We start from the raw sequence: 27,409 nt of genomic DNA on the forward strand, positions 1-27,409 counted from the left end.
AGTGAATGAATATTCGCATTCTAACACTGTTCCTCCTCCCGGCCAATCAGGAAGTGGGTTTTGAGACCTGTTACTCAATTGGCTGAAAGGACAGGCGATCCTATTGGATGCCTAGCAGGAGGGGAGAAGTAGCAGGCTGGAAGCTGATGATGGAGGAGAGGGCACGGAGCCGCTGCACACTGCCTGCCACCTGCCTAGATGGAGTAAGTGCCGGACCGACCGGCAAACAGCGAAGGGTGGGGTAATTGTTTGCCGTCCCCCCACCAAAAAAAAAACACTAACCGCCACTGGAGTGTTTTGATAGAAATTTGTCATTCCTCTGCCTGTAGCCATAGATTCTACTCAGGGTGGTGTTTTGCTGTTATGCATATGTGCTCTTTTCTTTACCACTCCAAATAGTTGCATGTGTTCCAATGTCATTATTGTCTTTGCTATCAGAGATTCTGCACAATGTTATGTTACTGTGCATTAACATTCATTTTTATTCCAGTAAACAAGATCCAACTGGTTCAAACTGCCTGTGTGAGTTTTTTAAGTGTATGATCACTATAAGCAGGGCTTTTTTTCTCAGAGAATAGGTACAGGAACTCCCCCTTTCCAAGTCACCCCTTGTCCATGCCCCCTACCCACCTCTGAGCACCATTCCTTGGTTCCACCCTATACCCACCTCCCAGTACTGCCCCTTTTATGGAATAAAATAATAATAATAATGAATACAAAACCAAGTTAAATTTGTGGTACTATGTCATTTAATTGAAATTTGTTAATGATGACAAGAAAAGCAGTCAAATAGATCCCCTGCAGCAAGCAACAATAGACCCCAACTTCCACAGCAACAATAGATCCCCCAGCAACAATGGATCACCCACAACAAAATACCCACTAAGCTACAATAGACTCCTGGCAGCAACAACCAATCTACCAGCAGCCAGCACCAATAGACCCCTCCCTCAACAGTAGATCCCTCCCAGTAACAACTGACCCCCCCCCCCGATTCCCCACCAGCAACAATAGACCTCCCCAGCAACAATACCCCCCTGCAAAAATAAATCCCTTCCAGGGACAATAGATCTCCCAGCATTAATAGACCCTGAAGCACACCCCAGCACACCTTCCCATTACAAGAGGTGCCGGAACTGCATCCCCCCCTGTTCCTGCTGAAAAAAAGCCCTGACTATAAATATATCCAAACCCAGAGTGTCAGAGTGTCAGAGGTTTTGGAGGAATTGCAAGGTCAGGGGGTAGTACTATACAGTGGTGGTTTTGTATACATGCTTCCATGAATAAAAAAAGATCTATAAATGGAGGAGGAGTGTGTCCATCTGTTCAAAGATTTCTATTCATTCATGAAAGCTACAGTACAGCTTCTATAAATGGAAAAGGAAGGGGGCATAATCAGCAATCTTGATAACTTTAATACTTGTCACAGGTCCAGTAGCACTAGCATTAACCCCTGTGGCTCCAGAAGATTACAGGTGCGCGGTATAGGAGGGTGACAAAGGATATTGGATTTCCACTTTCACAGCAGGCACCAGCACAAGGAATGTTTTACATTAAATATAAGTATCATCCCCTGTGCTGATTTTTTGTTTGTTTTACTTTTACCTACACTTAGGATTTAACAATCAATTATATTTTGCAAGAAAGGTATCAAATTCACATTTCAGTTCTGATAATTAGATGGTCATAACCCTCTTTGGCAGAAATTCCAACTCAACTTATAAAATAAGGAGCTCCGAGATCAAGAGGGCACTCAAAGTCATAGAAAAATAGACCATCCGGAAATCTCTATGCCTAGACCATTTACGATAAAAGAAACTATACCTCTATTAAGAAACTATCATCATTTTCTACAGTATGAGATTAGGCAACCAGCAATGGCATTTCAAGGTCATCATCTGTGAAAAGTTATAAGCTGTAATATTAACCTGTGTTTAAAAATTTAATGTGGATGACAGCTTAGAATGCTGTTAGCATTTATTTTGGTGTGTTGAATATACAAATCAGTCAAACAAGATCCTGAGAAAAACCAGACTACCAGAGCCAGAATAATGTACAAAAATCTAACAGGCATAGAAACACTGCTGTCTTAAGAATCATTTAGCTAGGTCATAATCTATACCCCTTTTATCGTAATTATGTAACCGAGAATATCAAACGTCAGGCCCAAATTAGAAGCCACCTAGCATTCCATTTCTGTGTGTGTGTAGGGTATCTTAAAAGGAACAAGTCATATCCTGACACCAAATCGAGAACCAGACACCATCATCATATTACTAGGTCCAAAACTGGTTATGCCTACAAGTCACAGAATAATTCTGTGTTAAAACAGACCTAAATCAATGCAATAGCTCTGTATAGAGCAGTGATGACGATTGGCTGTCTCTGCCTGTGCAGACAATCAAACACTTCCTGCACACAGGTTTGCACCTGCACCACCATTCAACACCAGGACTTGAGCTGGAAAGAGCCCAGGCCCACCATCAGTAGGTGTAAGAAAGTTGGTAAATAATGCATTTTAATGGGTAGAGAGCAAAGAGATGGGAGGGGAAATGAAGGGAAAAATACAAGATTAGAGAACTGGTTAATGTCTGCTCTGAATGTGCTGCCATGGTAAGAGTACCAATCAGCCATGCATTTTAAATGTTCGAGGCTGGGTTCACACTAGTGTGAATTGGATGCGGTTTTCCCCGCATCCAATTCGCACAGCAGGAGCAGGTTCACATATTTCCGCAGTATCTCCGGTGCAATTTGCACAGGAGCCATGTGTGTCTTTTGGTCCGTTTCAAGTCCGAATTCAGCCAAAAATTTGGGCTGAAATTGGACCTCAAACAGTGAACGAGGACACAACGGACTCCTTCTGTGAGCCACTGCGTGCTTATATGTGAACCCAGCCTCAATGTTAAATGGCTTTCAAGCCCTTTGACTCCTATGTATCCCTAACAAAGATAATGGCATTTTATCTATTTACTGCCTTGATGTACCCCTTTCCTCTACCATTAATTCCACATATAATTGACCACCAGAGCAAAACAACCTGCATTCTAAGAGCAGAAACCTATTTGCAAGGGTATACTTTGTGGCAATTCTCTGTTGACATGGCATTGGCATAGGACAATAAGGTGTTATTGGTTAGGAGGAGGTATCGGGCTCCTTGGAATGGGTACCCCTCCAATACACAGGTTGTGCCCAAAGATAACCTCAACCATGCAGAATATTTGGTGTTAGCTCACCAAAATTTTTTAATCTCTTCCCACCGACCATACGCACATATGCAGCCTCTCAACGGGTGGGCTTTAAGGCAAGAGAGGCCTCATATATGCGCCCTATGTAAATATTTCTCTGTGCTGAAAGCGTGTGCCCTGCACGCTCCAATGCACAGTCACCAGCAGGGATCGGAAAGCTCCCGATGCATACTTCGATCAGGAGCTTTCCTGATCATGTGACCTCTGTGGCAGTCAATCACAGCAGTCACATGACCCGAATGCCTGCCTCTGCCTCCCAGCATCTAGAAGTTCCGAAAGGGCCAGGAAGCGGCGGAAAGGGGTTCAATAAATGTCAGCTTAGAATTCTCCTTATAACATTTCATGTTGCAGTAAAGAGTAATGAAATTATAAAGTATATGAACACAAGTTAATCCCCCACCTTTTGGGCTACCCACTTCTTTCCATTAAATCCAGGGTAACATACCTCTTGTTTTTTTTTTTTAAAGCACTTACTGCAACATTTTTTTCCTGGAGTTCATTGAAGTACATAGGCCCCATCTCTACATGTTTTTGACAAGTACTGCTTGCTCGCAACACTGAAGCATGACAGTTGGAGGCAGTTTTATGCATGGGGTGGCTTAATGTTTTTTGCTTTGCCAGTGTCCAAACTTCTTAAAGGCTTGATAACCCACATGTTTTAAACTACTTTTCAATCCTAAGTCCCTCAATGAACCCCAAAAGAAAATGCTACGATAAGTATAAAAATCTTATTTTTCTGCTCTGATGAGCTCTAATAGGCAGATCTGTCATACTGTGGCATTGTATGCATTAGTTATATCTCCCCTGCTCCATAATCATAAGCGGCAGACCATAAAACTAACATGGAATTCAAAGAGCACCCATCATCACATGACTGCATTCTTAAAATATGCATGGCCTGAGCAACAAAACATTTCAGCAATAAGGCAGGTACAGTAAGTCAACGGTTCTGTGATTTTCATGTACTAAATTACATTCAATGTATGGTGATGAATAATGTAGGCAGCAGAGACTGTTTGACAGCATCAACAATAATCATTCTACAATGCTTGCAGCAAAAACCAATAGTTGTGTTATTAATATGACATTGCTTTTATCCTTAAGTAAAATAGAGTATGTATTACACAATCAAGAGGACCCAACATAAACAGCTATGCATGGAGTAACACAGAACATATTTACAACTGTATAAATACACAAGTAGACAGAGGAACCAGAAAATTGGTTAAGGTAGTAGATCAGCTGATGGCTTATTACAATCTTTCTGTACATGGCTAAGAATCTAAAAAGCTCCATTCAGAAGCAAAATCGAAATTATAATGATAATGTATTAACCTTCCTGGCGGTATGATTATGTCATATTTTTGCGTCTTAAAGCGGTACAATTATTTTGCATAGAAATTTGGCGTTTTATATTGTAGGCCTGTAATTCTTAGCAATAACACACTTAAATCTGTCCAAACAAGAGTCTATGATACGGGTATGATAAAGTTTGAAACACAAAATCATAAATTATAATATAATAAATAAACATAAATAGTTATAAAAAATAATAATATAATAATAATGAAATGAATTTCCTCACGATTCACTATCGCTCAATTCTGCAAGTGTTCTAATTACTATCACTGTTTTCTAGCTGGTCTAAAACCACTTTTAACATAGATGGACACTTTTTGGTTGCTAGAGACAAGTTTACAGGCAGAAAGAACAAAAACTACATGCAGGGCATTGGGCAAACCACTGGGGACAAAAAGGATGTGAAATAATTGCATACAGTAATGTAATCTGTAAGATTACAGTGTACTGTATGTGTTATGATTCAATTTTTTTGATTCTGCCGCCGGCTCCGCCCCGTGCGTCACGACGCTCGCAGGGAACGGAGCCCGGCACACAGAGGCTTCGGGTGGAGGACGCAGCCCACGGACTTAGAGGGGGAACATCGCAGGATCCTGGGGACAAGGTAAGTATACCGCACCAGGATCCTGCAATGCAATCCCGAGTGCAATCCCGAGTGTGGCTCTGGGTTACCGCTAATGGCACTGAAATTTAACCCCAAGCCACACTCAGGAAAACCGCCAGGGAGGTTAAATAATGTGCATTTGGCATGTTTCCTTAGAAAAGGAAATCCAAATGTACTTACCATTCCAAAGTCTTGGGTCAACCAAGAGCACATAGCCAGATAAGGGGGCCTATTATACTGCTGTACTGTATGTGCAACAGATAACTGCTTTCACAGTAAAAAAAAAGCTATTATAGTTAAAAAATTATGAGAAATGTGGCTCTTTAAATTGGACCTGTTATTAAAATGAGATCCCCGGTCAATCACACCTCCTTAAACTCTTGGAGCCTGTGTTTTTAAGCATTGGGATTATGTCAATGGCATCAGTTTCAAATCAGCTCAAGATGCTTGTGATGCTTAGATCATTCAGAATTTAATGATAGTTGCTTTTGACCTGCAGCTGATCTCCTTCTGAGAAGAAATTGACCTGTATTAAGGAGGTTTTGTATGCTCATAAACCTGCACAGGAATGAAAAACCTGTTTGAAGTGAAAAAAAAAGCTCCTTGACACAGGCCATTAAACCATAGCATAGGTTTGGAAATAATTTCCATATTTGGCATAGAAGATACTTTGGGATGCCATGGTGTCTTATCACCTGATCCTAAGGTATTTGGTTACAAGATGGCTGCCAATTGATAGGACCAGACAATCTTCTTTTTCAGATCATGTGATCCAAAACCTGGGCATCCCGAGGTAACTCTTCCCCCACCTCAAGTATTTTAGGGCTTCTACTGTCATGTAAGAGCTGAAAAGTTGAGTGGACAAGAAGGTAGGAGTTTTATTTTTTAAGCAGGTTCTCTTTAATACACCAAGCATTGAAAGAAATGGGTAAGCAACTATCCACATACAGTACCAACTTTATAATTTTATTTTTTTCCACAGTCATATGTTCTGCTAAAGATATCTAACATATATTTTTACAGTATGTGTTATTAAATAAACCAAATAAGCAACTACACCAGCACAGAAATCCATAGAAAATGATTATGGGGTGGTGAATCATATCACCTTGGCAAGGATAAGTGTAACATTAATAGCAAAACAAAACCTATATCAAACTCCTAAAATTACATTTTATGTAAATCATGGAGACTCAATTTATATCTGATAAGAAGCTACTTTGATACAACTTTGAATGCACTCTAAGCAGGCCTTTTTATGAACTCATGAATGTGTATTTCTGCTAACCAGGGTTGAAATTTCTGAGAAAAGCCAGACAACGTAGTATGTGCTCACAGAGAATTTAAATGTCATTGCGGGCTGGGGAAGAATTTTATCATTACATGTCATGTTGCAATGCAACATAATGCTGTGTATTCATTTTTCCCAATACATTTACAGTGACAACTTATTAGATTATAACGAGGTGTTCAGTACATGTTGGTTTAAAGAAACTTTATGAGCTTGGTGTATAATTGGAATTCAAGCAGTTGTCCCATTTATTTTAAGGGGAAATCTTCCATACAGTCAATTTATTCAACAATCTCCATTTGCAAAGGCTGCATTTGAATGCTTAATGGACACCGCTATATGTATATATATTATATGATAATGTATAAAATGGAAATTGATGGTGGTGGGTGTATTAAGTATAGTGAATAAAGTACACCTGTTTAGGCAGCTATATCCTCTGATTTGTTTTAAATCTCTTATGCCGCGTACATACGAGTGGACTTGTCGTCTGCCAGAACTCCGAAGGACTTTTCGATGGAGTTCCGACGGAGTTGGGACGGAGTTCCAACGAAACAGACTTGCCTACACACGATCACACCAAAGTCCGATCATTTTGAACGTGATGACATACGACGGGACTAGAATAAGGAAGTTCATAGCCAGTAGCCAATAGCTGCCCTTGCATCTTTTTGTCCGTCGGACTAGCATACAGACAAACTGATTTTTCGATTGGACTCGAGTCCGTCGGAAAGATTTGAAACATGTTCTATTTCTAGGTCTGTCGGAATTTGACAGAAAAGGTCCGATGAAGGTCCGATGATGCCCACACACGATCAGAATGTCCGACGGAATCGTTCCGTCAGACCTTTTCTGCCGGACAGTCCGCTCTTGTGTATGCGGCATTACACTAATTATCCAACCAATAGAATTTTATAGTGAATGATCTAACAGCAAGTGACTGAAAGGTTTAGGATGTTGAGGTCAGAAATCCCGAAGACCCAAGTCGCTGGACGATCAGGATATGCAAATTAAGGTAATATACACATTAAAAAAGGAACCGATCAGGATAGAGTTCTAACTTATTTTGAAGGTGCAAGCTCAGAAGCTACGCATCTTATTGCTTGCACACAACTTAGTGAGTAACCAACCTAGAACAAGCCTACAGCCAGAGAAGTGTTGGAGAACATAATCCACACATTTTAAATAGACATGGGTCAACAAATTAAAAAGTTAAAGGATAAGTTCACTTTTACAAAAATAACTAAATAAATGCAAATTTTTTTTTTTGCAGGTAAAAAATAAAATGTATTTATTATTTTTTTGTTAGGAACCTGTAAAGCATTGCACCCATGATCAGCAGATTGTTTGTGTGCCACGGTCCTGGAAACTGTAGGTGTATCCTCCTGTACCTCCAATACCGGCAGGCAGTTGCACTGACAGGAAACTCAGTAAACTATCAGTGAGAACTACAAGCGGACACATGAAATATGCGGCCGTGTTTTTTTTTTTTTTAAAGTGGATGTAAACCCTCACATATACCCAGTGAAGTGAACTGCCTTAGATGATACACAGAGATGAAACAAATCTCCCTACATACATTTTACATGTATATCAGCTTGCTATATTCTTTAGAATTCTTACATTGGGTTAGAATTTTCACTTCCTCATTCAGCAGTAGCAGTGTACACCTGGATTACACTGGGAGATAGGTAATTGGAGGAAAGGCACACACCCCCACTCCACATAGGCAGAGACTTGCAGAGCTGTGCTGTGAATAGACCAGCTCTCTGCTAATCTATTTATAGCAAGCTCCTTCAACGCAAATTTGCAGCTCTTTTATCTCCTGTGTCAGAGAACTTGTCAGAAGTTATCATGCTGATAACAAAAGAACGGAGCAGCAGCAAGACACGGGACTTGGGGCTTTGAACAGAGATAAGAAAACACTACAGATTTATGTGCCTAGGTCAAATTTCATGAAGCGGGTTTACATTCACTTTTTATTTTTTGACAGCTAGCAGGGGAGGGGGGGGGGGGGGAGAACCCCCACTAGCTGTCAAATGGGGACTCGGGGGTGCGCTGTATTTGTAACATGTTACACCCTGAATATGGGTGCACATTAGTGAAGGAGAAAGATATTCTTTATTTTTTCAAATTTTTTGGTATTTTTTTGTTTTTTTAGCAAAAAAAATAAATAAAAACCCAGTGGTGATTAAATACCACCAAAAGAAAGCTCTGTTTATGTTAAAAATATATAAAAATTTTATATCCTCTCCTCTCTCCTCAAACTCTCTTACTTTCACCCCCCCTCTCCACCCACCTGCTTATACATATCACCCTGCCTTCTGTCTTCTCCCTACTACTGCACCTACCAACTCTCGCTCATTCTACATCCATACACTGATAACACCTCCAGTACTCTGAGACATGTACCTTCACATAAATCACAGTCCCACATTACCTCCCTCACCCTCCTGCTTCTCCTAATCTCTGGTGACATATCCCCAAACCCTGGGCCACCATCATCTGTCTTTTCCCATTGCTCCCATCCCCCTACACCCTCTGGCAGGAGCCATAACCCACAGAACTTGGTCTCTATTCCTCTTTCCAAAACCAGACCCCCCTTTTCCTGTGCCCTGTGGAATGCACGTTCTGTCTGCAACAAACTCACCGCCCTTCACGATCACTTTATCACAAATTCCTTTAACCTACTTGCCATTACTGAAACCTGGCTTCACGAATCGGATACTATTTCTCCTGCTTCCCTCTCCCATGGGGGCCTTCTCTGGACTCACTCCCCCAGACCAAGTGGACAGAAGGGAGGTGGAGTGGGAATCCTTCTAGCCCCATGCAGCACCTATCAGGTTCTTCACCACCTCCCTCTCTGACACTCTCCTCTTTTGAGGCACATTGCATTCGTCTTTTTTCTCCCATTTCTCTAAGAATTGCTGTCATCTACCGGCCCCCTGGACCAGTATCAGCCTTTCTTGATGACTTCTCTGCCTGGCTACCCTACTTTCTCTCTTCTGAAATCCCCACAATTATTCTTGGGGACTTCAACATCCCTGTCAACACTAACACTACTATTACTTCTAAACTTCTCAGTCTAACCTCATCGCTTGACCTGAAGCAATGGATACAGGCTCCTACCCACTCCAACGGCAACACCCTTGACCTTGCCTTCTCCTATCTGTGCACTCCGTGCAACCTTTCCAACAATCCACTGCCACTCTCTGATCACCACCTTATTAGTTTTGATCTCTCCTTGTCTTCCACCTCTTCTCCCTCCAACCGCCTAACAATTACACGTAGAAACCTTCGCCACCTCAACCCTTCTCTTCTCTACTCTGCTACTGATCACCTCTATGACAAAATCTCACCTCTGTCCTGCCCCAACCTACACGCAGAATTAGGCCCCGACTGCTACAACCCTGGCAAACAGATGACACCAGAAGTCTCAGAAAACGTAGCCGCGCTCTTGAACGCCTGTGGCATAAGACTAAGACCCAGGAAGACTTCACACAATATAAATCTGCCCTCCTAAAATACTACTCCTGCCTTCACACTGCCAAACAAACCTACTTTATCACACTCATTAACACCTTCTCATCCAGTCCACGTCAACTTTTCTCTACCTTCAACACTCTACTCTGTCCTCCACTGCCTCCACCCACCAACTCACTCACTGCCCAGGAGATTGCCAATCACTTCAAAACTTAGATTGATACAATTCATGAGGAGATCGCCAATGCGCAAAAACCTCCCCCATGCAACACCCCATGTCCAAAGACACAATCATTCAGCCCTGCTACTATTACTGAGGTTGCTAAACTTTTATCTAGCACTCATCTAACCACTTGCCCCTGGATCCTGTTCCCTCGCAAATGCTACGCTCACCCTCTGACTCGATTCTACGCTCTCTAACTCACATTTTCAACCTCTCCCTCTCTTGTGGCATCTTCCCAAACTCTCTAAAACATGCGCTAGTCACCCCCATACTAAAAAAGCCCTCACTGGATCCCACCAATCTCAACAACTTACGTCCCATCTCCTTACTCTCCTTCTCCTCCAAACTTCTTGAAAGACTGGTCTACAACCGACTAAGCGACCATCTGACTATGAATAAACTTCTTGATCCCCTTCAGTCCAGTTTTCGCCCTCAACACTCCACGGAAACTGCTCTCCTTAAACTCTCAAATGATCTACTAATGGCTAAAGCCAATGGACACTATTCTGTACTACTTCTCCTGGATCTCTCTGCTGCCTTTGACACAATGGACCACCCCCTCCTCCTCAAAAAACTCCACTCCTTCGGTCTCTGTGACTGTACTCTTCGCTGGTTTTCATCCTACCTATCCCACCGCTCCTTCAGTGTCACTTACAACTCTACTTCCTCCTCTCCTCTTCCTTTTTCCGTTGGGGTCCCCCAAGGTTCTGTTCTTGGACCTCTCCTTTTCTCAATCTACACCACCTCCTTGGGTCAGTTGATTGCCTCCCACGGCTTTAAATATCATCTCTACGCTGATGACACCCAAATCTATCTCTCCACCCCCCAGCTCTCTCCATCTGTCTCCTCACGCATTACCAACTTACTAGCAGACATATCAGCCTGGATGTCACATCACTTTCTCAAACTCAACCTATCCAAAACTGAGCTCATGATATTTCCTCCCTCAGGTGCCACTTCCCCTGATTTCCCTGTCAAGATCAATGGCTCAACTATCAACCCATCTCCCCACGCCAAGGTCCCAGGTGTAATCCTGGACTCTGAACTAACCTTTCGACCCCACATTCTATCACTATCCAAAGCTTGCCGCCTCAGTCTTCGCAACATCTCCAAGATATGCCCCTTCCTAACCAATGACACCACAAAGCTTCTAATTCACTCCCTGGTCATCTCCCGCCTCGATTACTGCAACTCCCTCCTCATTGGTTTACCTCTAAATAGGCTATCCCCACTTCAGTCCATCATGAACGCTGCTGCCAGGCTCATCCACCACACAAACCGCTCAGCGTCTGCCACACCCCTCTGCCAATCTCTCCATTGGCTGCCACTCAGTCACCAAATTAAATTCAAGATACTAACTATAACTTACAAAGCCATCCACAACCTAGCCCCCAGCTACATCTCTAACCTAGTCACAAATTACCAACCTAATCGTTCTCTTCGCTCCTCCCAAGACCTCCTGCTCTCAAACTCCCTTGTCACCTCATCCCATGCTCGCCTTCAGGACTTCTCCAGAGCCTCCCCCATCCTCTGGAATGCTCTACCCCAATCCGTCCGATTTTCTCCTACTTTATCCACTTTCAGATGATCCCTAAAAACTCATCTCTTCAGAGAAGCCTATCTGGCCCCCACCTAACAACTGTACATGTATCTTCTCAATCAGCACATCACCCATAGTTATTACCTCTTGTATCTCTTGACCTTCCCTCTTAGATTGTAAGCTCTAAGGAGCAGGGCCCTCTGATTCCTACTGTATCAAATTGTATTGTATTTGTACTGTTACCCTCAAGTTGTAAAGCGCTACGTAAACTGTTGGCGCTATATAAATACTGTATAATAATAATAATAATATGGGTATAGTGTAGCATGACCGTGCAATTGTCATTCAAAGTGTGAGAGCGCTGAAAGCTGAAAATTGGCCTGGGCAGGAAGGTAGTAAATGTGCCCAGTAGGCAAGTGGTTAAGCAAGCATGTGGATGACAGCTCAGCAAGTTGCACATTATACGCCATCAATGGCAGCTTCAAAAAATCTTTTGTGACAGGTTCCTTAATGAATGAACTTTAGAAATCCATGCTTGTGACAATATCCTGGATTTTCCTGTAAGGCTCTCTTTAGACCATACATTGGTTAAACTGCAGTATTTTGTGCATTAATGTGTCATATTGAGGCAGCCTGTTCATTTTAGTGAGATTCCAAGGCATGGGCCAGAAAACTGTAACCGCAGCATTTTTTTTAATGCAGCTATGTAAACGTGTTGTGTTTTGAATGTGATTCTAAATGAATGACACCACAATTGACTTTACAATGTGCATACATTACTGTGAGTTGCAGTAACATACAGTAAAGCATACATTTTACACCACCACAATGATCTGGAGGGGACTTTAAAGAGAACCAGATTCACGATCTGTAGAAATTACAGTGGCTATTGTGCAGAGTTTTCTGAAACATTAATCCTTCAACTCCAAATTTGTAGGAGGCCTCAAGTGCAGCCCCTAACATTACAGAGTATGGAAGATGTTCTCATCACCCCAGGAACAACATGGGGTTGGCTCTCAAAAGACAGCCTTATTTTCATATAGAAAAACATGACTGCAGACTCACTGCCAGACAGAGGGGTGTGCAAAAAGACAATTTTAGGTTGCATACTCTAAAGGAAGATTAGGTATGTCTAAAGTTCCTATAAAAATATGGTTCTCCCTAAACTGCAACAGATCCTTAGACAGCTAAAGTAAAGTTTCAAAAAGTGAAGAGAAGGATATAACAATCATTATCCTAGAAGTTTTTTCATACACTTATCTCTGTGTGGATAGCAGTGTTCAAAAGTGGGGTCTTTCCTGTCTTTTATTTTGGGCTGTTGAACCTTAAAAAACATCAGTACTCTATCTGGAGCAAATGATACTCATCTGTTGCTTTCTAAATATAAAAGCGCACTCCTTTCAATTGGAATGCAAATGCTGTCATTTAGCTAATGTAAATATTCCTGCCAAACAGATACACTATCAGTTTCCTGTCAGAGCTGTGAACCGTATGAATATCTGCTTTATTCTTCTTTATTTACTTAACAGGAATTCCATTTTGGAATTGCATCTCTTTCTTTGTTGTAGGAGAGATGTCATCACTCAGAGGGGCAATCTCAAAATGACACGGAGTAAGCAAATCTCCAACAGATAATTATTGCTCCTGGACGACCAATTTCACTATGCATGGTTTCTTCTTAAACATTTAATGACTGGTTCTAATGAAGAAATTAACAAACCCGATGGATAGAGGAAATTCAACAGTCTAAAACTGTATTTGTTGAATCTTACTGTGTATTCCCATTTTAAAAAAATAATGGTAAGATACTGTATATCTCAAGCATTTGTTAAATGTTCCAAAAAGAGGAAACAGGCAAATCATTTCTGTAATTCAAAATACAACAAAAATCTTAATCTTAAAAAAAAAGCAACAGCACGCCCCTTCTGGTCTATTAGACTAGACACAACCAAATGCAAGGTCAATTTAAAAAAAAAAAAAACATTGGATAATGAAGCAGCAAACCTTCATCCTGTTCAAGTTAAGGAAAAAAAATTCTTGCAAAGTGAACAGCCTATGAGGGGGACTTACTAAAACCAGAGAGTGCAAAATCTGATGCAGCTGTGCATTGTAGCCACTCAGCTTCTAACTTCAGCTTGTTCAATGGAGCTTTGACAATAAAACCTGGAAGCTGGTGGGTTTCTATGCAGAGTCGCATCACATTTTGCACGCTTCAGTTTTAGTAAATCTCCCCCTATTTGTCTTTAGTAAAAACCCCCCACTGCCTTTATTAACTTTTATAATCACAATTTCATGTTCTTACCTGCTTCTGTTTTATATCATTTGGGACCATGAAATCCGTTCTATACAATGAATGCTGTTGCCATGTTTGCAAGATTTTTTTTTGTTTCATTAATGTGCAGCTTTACAGGGTTAGTCCACCTTCACCTGTTCAAGGAAATTATGAGGGTGGTCCAGTCTCCCTGATTGGGTTTTAATTCAGTTTTTAGGTTTGAAACTGCAGTAAACCACAGGGAACACTCTTGTTGTAACATGTCTTGATTGCTCCAGAAATATAGGAAGCCAGCTAATAATGCTAATGCTCAGATTTCACCTACAACTGAAATGTCTCTTTTGGGTGCCAGTGAACTTTAAGGCCCAACTCTGGGAAATCTAAAGATTCCCTCTTGCAGTGGGGCTGCACCCACACTACAAGGTTTAACTGCTTGTTTAGGTCTAGAGCAGTGGTCATCAACCCTGTCCTCAGAGCCCACTAAGCCCCGGTTCACACAGGGGCGGCACGACTTGCAGGTCGCCTTACTGAGGCGACCTGCACATGACTTCCACGGTGACTTGCAAAACGACTTCTGTATAGAAGTCTATGCAAGTCGCCTCGAGTCACCCCCAAAGTAGTACAGGAACCTTTTTCTAAATCGGTGGGACTTGCGTCGCTCCTATTAGAACGGTTCCATAGTACAGAATGGGAGGCGACTTGTCAGGCGGCTAGGTCGCCTGACAAGTCGCCCCTGTGTGAACCGGCAGTTACAGGCCAGGTTTGCAAGATAACTGAAATCCATCACAGGTGATATAATTTGCTGCTCAGTGATTGCAGAATTCTAGTCTGCATCTCCCCAAGGTAATACATAAAACCTGGCCTGTAAGTGGGCCCTGAGGACAGGGTTGATGACCACTGGTCTAGGGGACTGTAAAAAACACTTTTTTTTTAATCCTCCACTCCCTTGGCAGACAGCGCTCCCCTATACTGTCCCTTGGCATACCGACACTCAATTCAGGGCTATGATGTCAGTCCCGTAGACCAGTGTTTCTCAACTCCAGTCCTCAAGGCGCCCCAACGGGTCATTTTTTCAGGCTTTCCATTATTTTGCACAAGTGATTTGATCCGTTTCACTGCCTTAGTAATTACCACAGCTGTTTCAGCTGAGGGAGATCCTGAAAACATGACCTGTTGGGGTGCCTTGAGGGCTGGAGTTGAGAAACACTGCCTTAGACCACTGGAGAATGGGAATAAGACACTATGGGCACTAGTCTAGCAGCACAGAGGATTGGGAAGGTAAATTTACTTTTCTATGCCCCCTAGACCTAAATGAACAGTTAACCGTTGCAGTGCAGGTGAAGCCCCACTGTAAGGGAGAATATTTAAGTTTCCTGGAGTTTAGCGTTAAAGTGAGCTTGCTGATAAAATCCTTATAAGTACAATCATTTTTTTTTTCCTGCCCCCTAAATAAGCAAAAATACACACTGGTGTTTTTCCTTATTGGAGTATCTTCTTTACCAAGTCAGCTGCAGCCTCAATCACATATAGGACAGAGTACTGTGACAGTGGCCGCAGTGTCACTCTGAAGTGCTGTAACAGACTGCTAGCTTTGGCTACAATTGAATTATATATAACTCATTTTAAAGTTAAGCTAAGTGGACTTCCCAACTGATCCGTGCAACACCATAATCTCATGTTGTGCCATTATATCACTGCTATAATTTTTGGATTAGCTGGTGACTGCTTAACTTGGCCTGGAGTTGCACTCTGAGTACAAAGAGAGAAAGACAAATGCTGCCATTGTGTGCATGTAATTGAATGTATTTTTATAGAGCCCTAAAAAGAACTATATCCAGAAGGTAAAAGAATTCTGGTTTAGAGGACTCAGCCACTCAGCAGTTAAGAATAAGCTGGACCCCTCTAAATCCACAGAAACCTTGATGATGTCATTTTTTGGACATTGTATAGATCTATGAAAATAAAATTCAGAATATATAGTATTTTCAAGGAGAGTTTCACCCCAGGAGATCTGCAGCAAGGTTACGTTTGTTGGCAGTGCTTGCTTACACTTTTATTAATCATCTGTGACCTAAATAATGCCAAACACTGTAGATAATTTAGACGTTAATGAGTTTCTGGCTTCATCAATAATGCATGCCTATAAGAGGCACTATAAAACCCTTTATAAAATGACCAATCATATTTTTTTCACCCTTATATCAGTCTATTATGAAGGCACATTGAGAGTCTGCTGTGACAATGGCACTGTCAGCTTGACAAAATCAGTTTTTAAACTTTTTGTTCCATGACAGAAAATATGAGGATAACAATTTAGGAACTGCCACTGCTTACCTGTTTAAGGCTACTTTCACATTGAGGCGTGCGGGCGATGGCGGTACAGCGGCGCTAAATATAGCGCCGCTTTACCGTTGTTTTAGCAGCGCTAATGGGGTGGTTTTAATCCTCCGCTAGTGGCCGAAAAAGGGTTAAAACCGCCCGCAAAGCGCCGCTGCAGCGGCACTTTGCAGGCGGGTTTGGAGCGCTCTCCCATTGTTTTCAATGGGAAGGGGCGCTTTAGGAGTGGTAAATACATTGCTCCTACAGCGCTCCAAAGATGCGGCTTGCAGGACTTTTTAGACTGCCCTGCAAGCGCACTGCTCCAGTGTGAAAGCCCTCGGGGCTTTCACATTGGATTGCATTGTGCGGCTCTTTCAGGGTGCTTTGCAGCCGCTATTTTTAGCACTTTAGTGCCTGCAAAGCGCCTCAGTGTGAAAGGAGCCTAAGTGAACCTGTTCTTTGCCCTTGCAAAGTGCTGACCTCCCCAGCTGTACATGCACACTCTTAATTTCCAAACCACTCGGTTCATTCACAGAAACTGAAAAATACCTGGTCTGACTTTTGACTAATTTCTCTTCTTCAGCATTACTACATGGTAAGGCTTTGTTCACACAGGCATAAAAAACTACCTTGTGATGTGTGCATTATCTAGTTTTAAACCCCAGATTTAAAACCAATACTTCTCTTTTAATTCTTCCATAAAATGAAAGAAAAAGCAGCTACTAGCAACAACACCAAGTTTATACTTCTTTGATTTCTGTTTTAATGTATGTGGCTCATTGACTTTTACATATACCAAACATTTATATTCTTGTTTTCTAAAGAAGACTTTGATAACCAAGGTGGAACATAAAGTCACCACTAGATCAGTGGTACCCAACACTGCCCGCTGGATAAACCTGTGCGGCCTTTTGAATGCTGGAAACTTTGCAGAGCTGCAGCAGAAGGCAGGTGGTCTAATGTGCCCTCTGTTCTGTTAAATTGTCGACACTGGGGGAGGAATTTACATATACAGTAGTAGGGTATTGCTATTAAAGTAATTGTGAACCTATATATATATAGATATATCTATATCTATATATATATATAGATCTCTCTCTCTCTCTCTATATATATATATAGCTGTGCTGGGGGAGTATTAGCACAAATCTGGCCACAAGCAGGCTGTGCTCCCAGCACAGCCAGAAAACGGGGAATGCTGGGATGTGCTGTTATTCATAACATGATCAATGCAAAATAAGAAAGCAAGGGGACTGGGAGGATTAAGACAAAGAAAACAATGATCCTTTTTAAGACAAGTACATGCTATGATAGACACATATCAGAAATATGAAATGTTAGGGTAATATAGTCTTATTACCAATGCTAGAGATATATTTTTTTTAATCTAGAGATAATAGAAGCACCACATCTGACTATTTAGGCCTTTAAGGCCTGATTCACACCTATGCATTTTTAATGCATTTTGCAGGTTTGCACTACAGAACGTGTTCCATAGGAAACCATGTTAATGGACTGTAGTGCAAATCTGCAAAATGCAAAAAGCACTAAAAATGCATAGGTGTGAATCAGGCCTAAGGCTCGATTCACACCTATGCATGTTGCTTTTGAGCGTTTTTGGAGGTTTTTTTTATGCTTGCCACATTTTTGAGCAGCATTTTTGCAGCGTTTTTGCCGCGATTTGCGTTTTGCGTTTTTTTTTTTTTTTTTTTTACAGTCTTAAAAAAAAATAAAAAAAAAAAACGGCAAAAACGCTGCAAAAATGGTGCACTTGCGTTTTTGATGCTTGTCCATTGAATTCTATTACATGCAAAACGCTGCATTTTGCATGAAAAAAAGTCCCTGACCCTTTCCAAAAATGCAGAGAAACAAAAAGGCATTGATGTGAACATGTTCCATAGGAACCCATGTTAAAAAATTCCCGTGCATTTCTGCAAAATGCAAAATGCATCAAAAAACGCGCTAGTGTGAATAGAGCCTTACAGGATTTTAGCCAGAAAAAGGTAATGCTTCAAATGAGAGACCTTTTTTTAATACAATTTTTTTAACTCATATTTGTCATGAGCTCAAAGACTCCATTCACATTTGTGCAATGCAGAAATGCAACAATGCACATCCTGTTTTGCAGGCACTCTGCAGTTCCTGACACATCTAACTTGCCTGCTAAGTTATATATATTTTGGTGTGACTTGAGTAAGAAAAAAAAAAGATTGTACCTTTTTGAGTGATTTTTTTTTTTTAATAAAGTTGTCCTTTATTCAAAATAACTTACTACACATCATCATTTGGGCTCTCAGATTGATAATAAACACTTGAAAGGGACCTGATGTACCCATTAGTTGGTCCATTTGTTAAACATGTTCTTTACCAACATGGCATAATCAAAATAATCAGCTGTGGAATTATAATTCCCAACACACCTATGTCAGAGCTAGCTGGGACTTGTAGTTTCACAATTATCAGGGAGATCCAGGTTGTCCCTCTCTGGTATAATGAATAGTCCACCGTCCAGGTTTGCTCCCACTTTTAATGGAAGGAAGGTTTCCATAAGGAGAGATGAAGCTTTAGTAAATGTAATTTAGCTCAGTAGGTTAGAGCGTTGAGAGCTTCTACTACATTTCCTATGTGTGCCCTCAGACTTTGTTTAGCTGCTGATTGAGGAATTTCCATTTCATTCATAATAAGCTCCATGTCTTTCCTCTTGTTTGTGACCTTGGCAAGTTCCTTTTCTCTTTCTTGCTTGGCTTTCTGTTCTCTTGATCACCTGTCTCCAATTACTGACATAGCTGTCTCCAGGTTGGAGCTCTGGATCTCCTTCTGCTCAGCATAGTCGGTCACTCTCTCCAGGTCGGCCGCCCCGCTGTCATGTTTCTGAGGCTTTTCAGCTGGCAGCTCACTACAGTTCTCCTCATTCTCCAGCTGCAGCTCCACATCCCCTTCTGCCACCATGTTTTCCTCTCACAAACCGGAAGAAATTTTTTTTGTGTAATTTTTATACGTTCGGCAGCCTAAATTCAACGCTTCATATCGTGTGAAAACGAGTAAGCACGTTTCCCCTGCATAGGCGTGAATAGAGCCTTAATTACATGCAAAAATGATTCTAAATGATTAGCCTACATAGCGATGCAAAAACTTTTAAACTTCACCTTTATTCTCAATCAAACTTTCTCTAAACTACAATTGACTGAGAAGAATGCAATCCTTCATAAAGCATGCGCACATTGTTGCCAATGGTCCTCTTGGTCCAATGGTTTGATTTTTCTGGAAATTTTGAAAATATGTATATCATATGAAAAATATATACCGGTAGTTTGATGCATATCTCTGGGCTTTTATTAGAACAAACTTATTATTTGATAACAGCACTCACAATATTGTTTTTATTAACAAATCTAAGTGAGGTACAGAAAAATGTATTTTGCACATGTCTCATTGGACAAGGTACAATAGACAGGTAGGCAGGACCTAGTGTTTGTCTGCTTATGACTCACACTATCCAAAGATTGTTGTAATACGTATTTATGGTTCAAATACACTGAGGCTCTAGGAAAAAATAAATATAAATATATATATATATATATATATATATTCATACAGTTGTAGCATTTCAATTTGGGATACATTTTTGCCACAAATAAAGTGGCTCACTGTAAAAAGGTGCCAACGTTTTCAGATCTGAAATAAATGGTCATGTAACCTTATTGATATGTAATTGTGCCGCTAGTATCTGAATAATATTAATTATTTATTGATTAATTGATTACATGTATTTATAGGGTTAGTTTTTACAGTGAGATTAAGCATTGGGATGAAGGTTAAAGGTTAAGTTTAGGCATTACTTTTGGACTTAAGGTTATGTTTAGAAAGTTCCTTGAGATTGGGAATCAGTAAATTAATTTTTCTTTATTTAGAGTATAAAAAAGTAATTTTTCATTGTGATAAATTAAAAACAATCTGTTTTGGACAAAATAGGAAAGGAATACAACCTATGAAAGGTCTTCATCTAGGTCCTCACTTGAGAAATGTCTTATTGATTCCATTCTCCAAACCTCACCCGCATCAAATAATAAAATGCTTGCCTCTCTATTTTAAACTTCAACAGACAAATGTCACCATGGAATATTATTGGTTGCAGTATAGCTTAGTATGTGTTATTGGGAGCATGACACATATTCTGTACTGTCCACTACTTGTTTTTGAAATTCTTTAATCATAAAAATAACACTAACTACATCAGTCATTTATTTAAAAATATATACCTATATGGAGCAAAAACTCTCTTTAATGGGTCTTGATAAAACAACCTTGGAAAAGTCTGTAATTTAGGGTACTTGGCCTTATAACGTATGGTAAAAACATAGCTCAAAAAACATGACATAATTATTTTTACAAGTTATTAACATGATAGATTAACATTTGATGGAATGCTGAAGTGGCATTCTGAATTGAATAAACTTTATAAATAATTTAGTGCTTGCCTCTAATGGCACAAGTGTAGTCTTCCATGTAAATCACGCAGTACTCACTTGGTTTGCAATTAGTGCTTCCATTTGGTCATATGATGTGTGTCATTTAATTTTCACATCTGAACCTCAGGAAAGTATTTGCTCTTATCTACAAATCATAAATTATATAAAGTAACTGTCTCAAACTAGAGAGAGATTCGTGGGAAAATTGCAAGAATGCTAGCTAGTCAATTAAAAAAAAATGCGTCTCCTAAAATCCCCTTCTTAGGGGGAGGCTGTCAGGTCAAAATATGGGCACTGACATTACAGACTTGTTTTTAAAGATGTAGAACTTGGAGCTGATGCCCTCACATTTGGCATAGAAGAAATATTCAGCCATTAAAGTAGGAACTCTGGAGTTGCATAGTTTTTATTTTAGGATCAGCAATTTCCCTTCAAAAATAATGTTGGCAAAGGAAGCTTCTATATATCTTCCCTTTAAGGAACAAGCAGAATGGATGTTACTGAGATGATGGATGCAGGTATTTGGGTATACTAGTATGCGTGAAATTTCCCTCGACAGCCAGCAGGTTAGTGCTGATTTCACACATGACTTGCCTGGTACAAGATAGTGTGAGATCAGCCACCTCTCAGCCTGGCCTTGGAGAGTTGCCATAATCTCTGGCCCAGGGTGGTTCCTGTCCCCCAGGCAAAACCAACATATTGCTTGAGAGGTTGCACTGGCTCAGGAGGGCTTGGTTACTTCTGAGGCATCAGAAGATGATTCAAGTGAGGAGGAGGAGGTACAGATGACTTCAGTGCCACCAACATGGTACCACTAGCTTTAGCAGCCACCAGAAAATTGACTCACTGTGCTCTGAAGGATATGTAGCATCCCTGACTGTGCTTGCTGGACCACATATTTGTGGCCATGTGGACCCTCCAGCTCACATATTGGTCCAGCAACACAAATAAATTACCTTCCACATGCTAATGGAGGGAAGGGATGGCCTTCTTGGCAACAACAAATTGCAGCTGGATACATGCCAGGCCATAAACTTGTGGAAGGGGGCTGATTCAATTAGATGGATTAGGAGCAGTTGCAAAGTTAGCTGTTTTGTCTAGCTGGCATTGAAATGCTGGGCATGGGAGTGATTTGGGGACATTTTTTGTTCCACTTCAGCAGGTTCAGAAGAGACAACTACCTGGTCAAAGATACTACTGGAAAAGGTGAAATGGATGTTGGAGACTTGTGGTGATATTCAAGCTTTTTCTAGAAACAACACAGCATAGCCCCCATGATGATCCTTGTCCCCCCTTGATCTGGTATACCCTATTTCTCAGAAAGCCCCATTGAGAATTCCTTACCTGTCAGTTGAGGCTAAAGATGTTTTGGCAGATGCTACTAATGAATCTTGTGAAGGAGAGGGAGATGCGGAACGCAAGGAATTAAGAGGAGTGTGAGCCTTTAACTACCGATTGCTATAATTGAGGTGCTTCTCCCACCAAGCTTTGTGGTGCAAACATGTGTTTCCTTCTCACTCTTGTTGAAAACAATTAATTGGTACTTTTACCATGGCTGATATGCTGCAGGTAGAGGCTTCAGACCAGATATGAAATGAGGAGTTCTTGAAAATAATCAAGATCTTCCTCCTGTGGTAAATGACTAGAAGGTAAAGGACAAGAAAGAAAATTAGCAGCAGTTTTGGACAGCTGGCAGCTCTGTGCCTAGGAGGAGGAACTATTTACTCCATGTGCATAGCCTCATTGTCAGACAGGAAGAGGCAGATGTGCCTTGCTTCTAGACAGGGCTCAATCACAGCTCTCTTTTCTCCTGCAGAAACTGCTTGCCCCTATTACCTCTACATGGAGAAGTTCTGCTTCTCCCTTTAGGCCTCCCTGTCTGACAGTTTAAACAAATTGGATTACTTTACTATAGCAATAGTGTAGTGTAGTGTAGTGCGGCAGCTCAAAACTAAAGATGACTGCTGGTCTGTGTACTATGAGCACAAAGTGTATATGTTATACAAAAATATGTAGTTCAACATACTGCAATCTAAAGTAATTTAGCACAATGTACTCTATATATCCCCCTATATTCAAAAGCACCAGATATGGTTGCTGGCTGTGACTGAGGAAAAAGCAGTAAAAGAGGACTGGCAAGGACAATATATAGGGCTGGGGGAGGCCCTTTGCAAAGACACAATTACTTTCTTCTGAATAGGCAAGGTGACTGTTTCTTTTTCAATATAATACAGTAATGGATTCCAATACATAAAAAAGGAAGGTGCGGATGACCCAAATCAGCTGGAATGCTAAAAAAAGTTTTAAATTTAAGATAGCCATTTTGGTTGAATGTTCATTTGTGAGATGCCACGTGTACCCCGAAAATTACCAGTATTACTTTTAAGATGATTAAATCTGGTTAAAACAAACTGAGTACTGCCCAAGGTGACTAACAGGAATTCTTCTTTAATTCTTACATAAAACTAAAGGTCTGGGGGAAGATTGTTAAAGGTGGGTACAACTATCTTAATTTCTTGATCATACATCACGGGACACAGAGTATTCATTACATAGTGAGTTAGATAGGCACCATCGGTGATTGGACACTGGTTAACCCCAATTAAGGAGAATTCCTCCCCTATATAACCCCTCCCATACAGGGAGGACCTCAGTTTTTTCACCAGTGTCTAAGGTGGTTGGTTACGTAAAACGTGCTGTGAAGACAGCTCTAGTTTGGTCCCTACGGGGGCTTAAAGGGCTATGCTGACTGGATCCATATCTCGGGCCGATATTTTGACTCCCAAGATGGTATGGTACCCGGGCCTCGTCATCCGAAGAAGCAAGATTTTGCCTGTAAGTCTCTCTTTGGAGGACTGGGCTCTGAGAAAACCAGGCTTGGTGTACTGTTAAAACAGTGGCACAAAAGTTTCTGGCAGAGTCTTTTACAGGTCCAGGTAAGAGGTTTCTCTGAGTAGGAACCCAAAAAACCCTGAAGGTTGGCACAACACTACTCGCTGTGATGGGTGAAGGCTGGAAACTGTCTGTTCTCAGCAGTTCCTGCGGCGGGGACAGGTAAGAGAAGTTAATCCTATATATATATTCATATTACAAATGGATTTTCTTCAATGAGTAGTTGCATGTCTTACCTGATGTCCACCACTAGAGGGAGGAAGGAGCAAACTTACGTGCTTTTCAGATACACACTCAGTGAAGCTGGTGTCCAATCCGCTCACTTCCTCCACTGCAGGTGTGCAGACGCCAGGTGGCTAATTTAAAAGCCCAGAGCGTTCAGAGCTCTGTAAACAGATGGACACAGAGTGTGGGCAGTGAGCATCCTAAGTAGTCGGATCCAGGCTAAACTAAGACACCTACTCGGCATCAGGTTGTGCAGTATTAAGCATATATGTATATTGTGAGACTTTTAGCACAACAGTGATTGCATATGTACTAGTACCTCTGCTTTGTAGCTTGGGACTATGTCTCCTCGTAAGAGGGTCTCAGGGGGAGGTAACAAAGGCACAAGAAAGTCACCGCCTGTGTCTAGGGGTCCTAAAGATGCCTGCAGATTACCATCCCCCCTGCAAGACTGGAGCCAGCCTCACAGGATGAGTCAGGGCCCCTGTCAGGTTTTGCAGCCTCTCCTAATGTTACAGCCCCAGCGTATGTCACAGAGGATTTCCTTAGTGCTACATTGGAGGGTTTTGAGGGAAGAATTATTAATTTTATTTCAGCTTCCTTAAAAGATAGCAGAAAAAGGAGTAGATCCCCTCCCTCTGCTGCACTTTCTCTTTCAGATGAATCTTCTGACAATGAGGAGAGATCCCTATCCAGAGATAAGGATCAAGAGCAGTCTGAGGATTCAGAGGAAGAGGAGAGAGCTTCTTCCTCTCAGGCACTCAAGAAGCAGGTCCAGTATTATACTGAACTAGCGCGTTCCACATTTAAAATGCCCTCTGCTGTGGCCGCTACATCCTCTGTTTCTTCCCTGGGGGTCAGAAGGATCCCACAGACTGCCTTTTCCTTTCCAATTCATCCTTTAATGGATAAATTGTTGTATGAGGACTGGGGACATCCCGATAAACTGTTTTCTCCTCCTAAAAGGTTTTCTATGCTTTATCCGCTGGAGGAAAGCTTCACCAAGAAGTGGGAGGTCCCATCCGTGGATGCGGCTGTCTCTTGTGTGAATAGAAACCTGACCTGTCCCTTGGACAATGCTCAGGTGTTTAAAGATCCAACTGATAAAAAGCTGGAAACTTTATTAAAAGCCTCCTTTTCCATGGCTGGCGCTGTAGTCCAAACTACAGTCGCAACTGTGGGTTTGTGTCAATTCCTCAAAGAACAGGTTAAGCAGATGCTTGGCCTCCTTCCCAGTGAGGAAGTGGAGAACTATGCAGACCTTCCACAGGTGCTGTGTTTTATGATTGATGCCATTTTGGATTCTGCCCAGCAAGCATCTCGTTTGTCTCTCCTGTTGGTACACATGCGAAGGTCCCTTTGGCTTAAAAGTTGAGCAGCAGAGCTTTCATGCAAAAGATATTTAGCTGGCTTCCCATTCAAAGGGGAACGCCTATTTGGGGATGACCTAGATAATTTTATCCAAAAAATTACAGGTGGTAAATCTACACTCCTACCAGTTAAGAGGAGTAAATGTCCACCATTCAAACGGTCTCTTTCCCCTTCCCCTGGAACATCAGGTTCTAAGCAATGGCGGCGGCCTTCCCAATCTACTTTCAGAGGAAGGGCCCAGGGTCACACCCAAGGGCAGAAAAAGGCTTGGGGACGAAAGCCTGCCAAGCAGAGCCCCAAAACATCCCTGTGAAGGGGCGCCCCCACTCGGCCGAGTGGGGGGAAGGCTCCTACAGTTTTCAGGAGCCTGGCGGGAAGAGGTTCAAGACAAGTGGGTGGTCTCTTCAGTATCTCTAGGTTACAAAATAGAGTTTCTAGAGCTTCCACCAGCTCGTTTCCTAAGGTCAAGAGTTCCCAAAGATCCAGTAAAGCGAGAACCGTTGCTACTGGCCTTAGATCACTTACTATCCCAGGGAGTGATAGTAGAAATGAACCCAAAAGATCAGGGTTCAGGGTTCTACTTGAATCTCTTCACCGTTCCAAAGCCAAATGGAGATGTCAGACCCATCCTAGATGCAAAGGATCTGAATACGTTTCTACACATTCGATCCTTCCGAATGCAGTCAATTCGTTCGGTGGTCTCCACCCTGCAGGGGAGAGAATTTATGGCATCAATAGATATCAAGGATGCATATCTTCATGTACCAATTTTTCCTGCTCATCAAAGATATCTATGGTTCGCGGTAGACCAGTGCCATTTCCAGTTTGTGGCCCTTCCTTTCGGTCTCGCTACAGCTCCTCGAATTTTTACAAAAATTCTAGACCCTCTCTTAGCAAATCTAAGAGCTCAGGGCATAACTGTGGTAGCTTATCTAGACGATTTGCTACTCATAGAGCAATCGGTGGCACACCTGAACTGCGCTGTCTTCAAGACAGTAAGACATTTGGAAAGACTAGGCTGGATAATCAATCAGTCTTCTTTGCAACCTTCAACAAGGTTGTAGTATCTAGGCATGATCATAGACACCGCTCAAGGCAGGGTGTTTCTACCAGAGCCAAAGGTCAACGCCGTAAGAGCTCTAGTCCGCTTAGTATTAAGCAAAAAGATTCCATCCATTCGGCTAAGTATGAGACTGTTAGGAAAGATGGTTGCCACTTTCGAGGCTGTTCCATTTGCCCAGTTTCACTCAAGGCCCCTGCAGAGAAGCATTCTCGCAGCTTGGAACAAAAAAAATCATGCCTTGGATCTTCCGATGTGCCTATCCCCAAGAATACGCAAAAGCCTCAATTTATTGGTTACGAACCAAAAGTCTTTTGAAAGGCAAAGCCTTTCTTCCACTACAATGGAAGATCATAACCACAGATGCCAGTCTGACAGGCTGGGGAGCAGTTCTGGAAGAAACATGCACGCAGGGAAGATGGTCTGCAACCGAGAGACGCTTGCCCATCAATATTCTAGAAATTTGGGCAATTTACTTGGCCCTCATGGACTGGTCTTACAGGCTACAGGGTCATCCTATTTGGATACAATCCGACAATGCCACAGCTGTGGCTTACATCAATCACCAAGGAGGCACCAGCAGTCTGGATGCCCAAAGGGAGGTGAATCGCATTCTTGCATGGGCAGAAAGCCATGTTCCCTGCCTGTCTGCGGTATTCATCCCAGGAGTGGAAAATTGGCAAGCGGATTTCTTAAGCCACCGGCAATTATGCCCAGGAGAATGGTCCCTACACCCCGACATATTCCAAACCTTATGTCAAAGGTGGGGAACACCAGATGTGGATCTATTCGTGCCCAGATTCAACAGGAAGCTGGACAAATTTGTGTCCAGAACAAGGGATGTACTTTTTCAGGGGTCAGATGCTCTGACAATCCCATGGGATCAGTACAATCTAATGTATGCCTTCCCTCCGAACCCACTTCTTCCGCGTTTCCTGGGAAGGGTCAAAAGGAAAGCAAAGTGACTCTTTTAGTAGCCCCAGCTTGGCCCAGACAACCTTGGTATGCAGAGATCGTAAAGATGGCAGTGGGAAGGCCTTGGGTCCCCCCATTCCG

At 41.8% G+C, this 27,409-nt stretch overlaps 1 protein-coding gene and 1 pseudogene across 6 annotated transcripts in view; both read right to left on the reverse strand.

Moving 5' to 3' along the window:
• MACROD2 (mono-ADP ribosylhydrolase 2) overlaps positions 1 to 27,409 on the reverse strand; it is a 3,509,413-nt gene that overhangs the window by 1,244,089 nt on the left and 2,237,915 nt on the right. The gene's annotated exons all lie outside the window — the stretch shown is intronic.
• Positions 18,878 to 19,285, reverse strand: LOC141141594 (huntingtin-interacting protein K-like; annotated as a pseudogene).

This window comes from Aquarana catesbeiana, linkage group LG04 (assembly GCF_042186555.1).
Source record: "Aquarana catesbeiana isolate 2022-GZ linkage group LG04, ASM4218655v1, whole genome shotgun sequence".
Lineage (NCBI taxonomy): Eukaryota > Metazoa > Chordata > Amphibia > Anura > Ranidae > Aquarana > Aquarana catesbeiana.